Here is a 6,695-nt window from a genome sequence, read left to right as displayed (position 1 = left end):
AAAATTGACTCTTGGTGACATCATTTGAACCCTGGATCCAGCCAGACCTAAAGCCTACATAGAACATTTTTGGTTAAGCAAACCCATCCAGATAGGTATTCTCTATTTGAAAAGAGAGTCCTGACTAACCCAAAGACTAATATCACTGAGGATTAAGAAAGTTCTATGATTCAGTAAGATCCTATGTATTTAGTCCTATGATTATAAGATCATATCATTACTCCCAGGACTAGGATGAGTTCTCCACTAGTACTTTTTCCAACACCCTTCTCTCACTCACAGAAGTTAAATTACAAAAGGTTTTGAGGACCATGCTGGTTTCCTCTCTCTTCCCATCCACCCCATACTGTTATTTCTCCTTGACACAACATTATAAAATACCACATCCCTTGGAAACACGCAACCAGAATCAGAAAACAACTTTCAAAATAAATTAGTCAGTGGAGTTAAAAAAAAAATCCATTGTTGCCACAAATGTATTTTACACAGTTCAGTAAGTCTATCAAATATTCAGTCTTCCCAACTCTGCCCACCCACAGTCTGGGTGAATATAATCACCCGTGGTCCTCTTCATAGTTTTTCTCCCACATGTTAACACATAATTTGGTCTTTCCTTCCAGATCCAGGTGTGAATCACTGTGCCATGTGACAAGAATAGAAATTCTTGAAGCAGAATAGATTTTTTAAATGTCATGACATGGGACAAAGAAATTAAACAGATCAAAACCTGCCTCTATGGCATGACTAAATAATTCAACAGCAGAAGTTCTAGCATCTCAGGCAGCTCTCAATAGACTTTAAGATCTCTGCCCCGAACAGAAAGAGGCTTGCTTCAGCTATCTCAACAATGCCTACCCATTATCAACCCAAAATATTGGTCACTGTGTACTCACCTGGCTTCCTTCACAAAACAGAACCTAGCAGAAGTTCTAGCATCTCAGGCAGCTCTCAGTAGACTTTAAGATCTCTGCCCCAAACAGAAAGAGGCTTGCTTCAGCTATCTCAACAATGCCTACTCATTATCAACCCAAAATATTGGTCACTGTGTACTCACCTGGCTTCCTTCACAAAACAGAACCTAATGAAACAAGGAGAAAGGAAAACAAACCTGGAGGCTCATGTGACGTATTGGCTGCCATAGCTGATAGGAATAGATAGGATTTGTCCCCCTACTGGGCAAAGGTCAAGGTCAGCCTTGTCAGTCTTCATGCACATGTGAAGTTGAAGATGTCACCAAGCTTTGGGGATTAATTTTGTATTGTTTGCCATTTGTTCACAGTAGACACACACACAATCCCATTATTTATGGAATTACAGATTCTATATTTGCAAATTTGTCTATTTGCTAAAATTTATTTGTTACTCCACAATCAGTACCTGTGGTGGTTTTGCAGACATGTGCAGTGGCAGGAAATTCTACCTGCCCACACACGCTCCCAGCTGACATGATTAAGGCCACAAAACTGTCTTATTGTTTCAGCTGTCATAGTGTAAACAAGTGTCTTTTTCACAGTCTATTTAGTTCCGCATTTTTCACATTTTCCTGCTTTTGGGTGGTTATTTTGCTGTTTAAAATGTTCCTAAGTGTAGTGCTGATGTGCTCTCTAGTGTTCCTTAGCACAGGAAAACAGTGACGTGCCTTACAAAGAAAAGCACATGCGTTAGAGAAGCTTTGTTCAGGCATGAGTTACAGTGCTGTTGGCCGTGAGTTCACTGTTAATGAATCACAATCTATATTAAATAAATTGTCACATAAAACAAGGCTATGTATTGATCGGTTGATGAAAATGTAACCAGAGGCTCATAGGTGTCTAACCTTGTACTTTTCCTAGAAGCAGCAGTGCACTATTTGCCAATCAGAGTTCGAAGTGACTATATAGAACCTAACTATTGTGGATAAGACTGGACTATACAAACATATGTATCATGTATAGTATATGGTATGTACACATTTTTCTTATTTATTTTCATTGACAAATAAAAATTGTATACATTTCTCATGTACAACATGTTTTGAAATACGTATAGGTTGTGGAATAGCTAAATCGAGCTAATGAACATATTACCTTACATACTTACGTTTTTATGGCGAGAACACATAAATTCTACTTTCTTATCAATTTTCAAGCATACAATACTTCATTACTAACTGTAGTCACCATAGACGCATATATCTTTAATTGGCGTTGTGTACAGACAGATCTTCATTCAAACAGCCAGTTTTTAGGGGAAGGGCTAATTATACTTCTATATGTAAAATGTAGTTCCAGAAATAGAGCTGTGGACAGAAAATTCAAGGCCTACTCCATTCTGGAAGACAAGAGGTTGTAAGACACTCAGGGGGGGACAGGCTGGAGTGGGCACGGAAGAGGAAAGGTCTGACTTTGAGCCTGTTAATCACGCTAATCTCATTTGTCCATTCACTGGAGACCCATGGAAACTGCTTATCTGAGAAATAAAAACAGTGTGCATGTACTACCAGGCTCCCTTTCTCTGAACTTGGATCTAACCTCAGAATCTTCTTCACCACGTGTGGCCCTTATGGTGGCAATCTTTTTGCTTGCTTTCTGCCTCCCAAGTTGAAGTGAGACGTTGATTTTTCTATCAAATCTGAGCAGTTATAGTCATACTGACCAAAGTTTTAGGCCAGTATCCTCAACCACCAACACATACGGCATACCTGCTTAGAAAGCATGGTGCAAAACAGTTTGGGGCAACAAAAAAATTGAATTGGCATATTCAAAATTTCTATAATGATAAAAGAAGAAAAGGCTTAGATAAAATTCCAATTTTAAACTTTTGAGGACCTTAATTCATTCAGCATCTGTATGAACCAATTCAGAGTTCCTGTTAAAATAATGAAATGTGCAGTAGTCGGTCCAATGTCATGGCTCAGGCAGAAAATATTAGCATGTAAGCCTGGTGCGATACAGTATACTATTTTATTTTTTGTCTGTTTACTTTTATGACAGTGGCAATTATGTGCAGAGCACATAATTGGAGCTCGATACATATTTCTTGAATTAAGTGGAAGCTACCTGGTATTTGCTTATATCATCCTAACCTAAAGCCCTGGCCTTGGACAAAGATTGACAGTTATGCCTCTAATTTTTTTCTGGATTGTATTCCATACTGCCTTTTTCCAAATTACTCAAGATGTTAAAGAAAAACAGATCCACTGAACAAGTTTCTCTTGAAAATGACATGAATATGGTAGAAGGGACGCACATGGATAGACAGGGAAGGAGAAAGAGATAGGATGTTGATAAAAGGAGGAAGATTGGAAGAAAAGCACCAAAGATTTATTAGGTCCAAGTAATGTTGCATGTAGTTTAAGAGAATACCAACCAGAACACCCAGCTAAATATTATAGATTGAATATATGTGTTTACTTTCACTCTCTCCCCAAACCCATTAATATAATAAAGAATTATAAACACACAAGCCTAGCAGTCCACAAGTTTCACCCATGTTCACAAACCTTAAAAACCTTTTTTAGTTTCTCATTTCTTACTAGGATGAGAAAAACCAGGGTTAGCAGAAACATAGGGAAATTCTTTAATGTGAAAAAGAGTAGAAAATGCATATGTTAAAAACGACCTTCAAAGATGAAAACTTAAAAAAAAATATTACCAGAAGAAAACAAAATTACCATTATAGCATCAGAGATAAGAATAGATATCACAACATGAAAAGAAGGAATATTTAAGAAAATAGGAGAATTCTTTCAACTTAAAATTATGATAACAGGAATAAAAAAATTCAACTTAAGATATTACCAGAAGAAAACAAAATTACCATTATAGCATCAGAGATAAGAATAGATATCACAACATGAAAAGAAGGAATATTTAAGGAAATAGGAGAATTCTTTCAACTTAAAATTATGATAACAGGAATAAAAAAATTCAACTTAAGAGTTGGGAAAGAAAGTTGAGGAAACTTCCCAGAAAATAAACAAAAAGGAAAAAATTATGGAAATAGAAGAAAAAGGATTAAAAAAATTAGAGGACCAGTCTAGAAAATCCAGAAAGAAAGAACACAGGGAAAAAAAATAGAAAGGAGGAAATGGTCAAATTGGTAATTTATAGCGAATTCATAAAACCGAAACACAAAAGTTTTCAGACTTAATGGGCTAACCTAGTATCCAAAAAAATGAAAAAAAAACCACCTGAAGACTCATCATCAGCACACCAGCAATTAAAAACTGCTGGAATGAAAAACACGCCATATAGAAGTTATCAGGAGTCAGACTGGCATCAGACATCTCAACGCCAACACTAGAAGCTGAAACCCAAAGAAACAATGCCTTCAAAATTCAAGGGGAGAATGATTTCCAAAATTCTTTTTTTTTTTCTTTTTTTGTCAGCTGGCCATTTCGGAGCTCTGAACCCTTGACCTTGGTGTTATAACAATGTGCTCTAACCAACTGAGCTAACCAGTCATCCCATTTCCAAAATTCTATACCTAGACAAGTTATTAATCAGTTTGAGGATAAAGAATTTTTTAAGCATGCAAGAACTCAAAAATTTACCTGCTGTGTCCCCTTACTCTAGAAGATAAAAAAAGACTCTCCCTGTGGTGTTCAGAATCACTTCTAGAAAACTGAAACATCAGATTCTCTCTCCAGGAGGTACCTCAGTGCTGCCAATCATCACATACCTCTAAGTGACGGAAACAGCATTCCCATCATTGGACTTGGTACCTACTCAGAACCTAACACGACCCATGAAAGAACCTGTGTAGCATCACTGAAGATTGCCATCAACACCAGGTACCAACACATGGACAGGGCCTACATCTACAGAAGTGAGCATGTAGCAGTGGACACCATCAGAGAGAAGACAGCAGAAGGAGAGGTGCAGAGGGAGGATATTTTCTACTGCAGAAAGCTGTGGGCTACAAATTTTGACCCAGAGATGGTCCACCCAACCCTGGAAAGGACACTCAAGATTCTCAAACTAGATTATGTCAATCTTTACATCACTAAAATACACATGGCCCTTCAGCCTGGAGATGAAATATGTCCTGGAGATGAAAACGGCACATGTTTCTATCACGTCAGATCTGTGTGCCACTTGGGAGACTTTGGAAGCTTGCAAAGATGCTGGCTTGGTGAAATCCCTCAGAGTATCCAATTTTAACCTCAGGCAGCTGGAGCTCATCCTGAGCAATCCAGAACTCAAACACAACCCACTCAGCAACCAGGTTGAGTGCCATGTATATTTCACCCAGCAAAAACTCCTGAAATTTTGCCAACAACATGACATTGCTATTATTGCATATAGCCCTTTGGGGACCTCTAGGAATCCAAACTGGGTGAATATTTCTTCTCCACCTTTGCTAAAGGATGCATTTCTGAACTTGTCGGGGAAAAAGTACAATAAGACCACAGCTCAAGTTGTTTTGCATTTGAACATCCAGCAAGGGGATGTTGTCATTTCCTAAGAGCTTTAATCCCGAATGGATCAAAGAAAATTGTCAGATCATTGACTTTTCTCTCACTGAAGAAGAAATGAATAACTTTGAAGCCTTGAATAGAAATGTCCACTTTGTGGAAATGCTCATGTGGTGTGATCATCCTGAACACCCATTTCATGATAAATACTGACTTCAGAGACTTCCCGAACAGAGTTTTCCCTCCCATATGTGCCAGGATTTTGGGTTGGGCAGTTCCTACATATCTGAAAATGAAAGGGGTTTTACTATCCTCAGATGATGTGGTAATGGATCCATGCTTCACTTTTGTGTAATGGAAGTGACTTGTTATGTTGAAGAAAAAATGTTTAAATCTGTTGAAATAACTTGTTGGAAATTATCAGCCAATATTCTAGTTTCCAGACCCCCCCAAAAAAATTAGACTTTAGAAAAGATTTCAGGGCTGGCCTGGTGGCGCACTGGAGAGTGCGCCGCTTGGGAGTGCGGCGGCGCTCCCGCCCAAAAAAATTAGACTTTAGAAAAGATTTCAGGGCTGGCCTGGTGGCGCACTGGAGAGTGTGCCGCTTGGGAGTGCGGCGGCGCTCCCGCCGAGGGTTCAGATCCCATGTGGAGACCGGTTCCCGCTCACTGGCTGAGCACGGTGCGGGCGCAACACCGAGGGTTGTGATCCCGTTACCGTCAGTAAAAAAGAAAAAAAAAAAAAGAAAAGATTTCAAAAGCAACATATGAACACAAATAACTCGTGAACCTGGTCAGTAAAAAAGAAAAAAAAAAAAAAGAAAAGATTTCAAAAGCAACATATGAACACAAATAACTCGTGAACCTGGGTACTACCATCTAGTTGTCTGAGATCTTTAGAAGTTAACAGAACAATGAAAAAAGCAGAGAGCCAGCATGTGCCAGTGTGCTGGCAGTGCCTTGAATGTTTAGAGCACTGGTTGTAAAGCAGACACAGCCAACGTAAGATCCACACATGTATTATTAAGAAGGAAATGACTTGCTGTGCCTTGAGTAGAGAGGGCTAACTGTAGGAAAGTCTTAAAATAGGATTAACTAAACATCACAGTGGTCAGCAAAACTGTAATGATTTCATTGTTGTTGTTTGTTTCCATCCAGTGTATGTTTGTTCAGTTTTTACCCAGCTTGAAGGATAGATAATTACTGGTCCTCTCTTGCATCTTTAAAGGGCCTGAGTTTCAACATAACTAGTAATCCGTACTTGTCCCATCTTATCATCAACCTTTCCCACGTTTGTC

At 38.6% G+C, this 6,695-nt stretch overlaps 1 pseudogene; it reads left to right on the top strand.

Moving 5' to 3' along the window:
* Positions 1 to 4,630: 4,630 nt before the first annotated feature.
* On the top strand, positions 4,631 to 5,611 carry LOC103585620 (annotated as a pseudogene).
* Positions 5,612 to 6,695: the final 1,084 nt, after the last annotated feature.

Source organism: Galeopterus variegatus, unplaced genomic scaffold (assembly GCF_000696425.1).
Source record: "Galeopterus variegatus unplaced genomic scaffold, G_variegatus-3.0.2 Scaffold257, whole genome shotgun sequence".
Classification (NCBI taxonomy): domain Eukaryota; kingdom Metazoa; phylum Chordata; class Mammalia; order Dermoptera; family Cynocephalidae; genus Galeopterus; species Galeopterus variegatus.
This window is presented reverse-complemented; position numbering and strand designations above follow the sequence as displayed.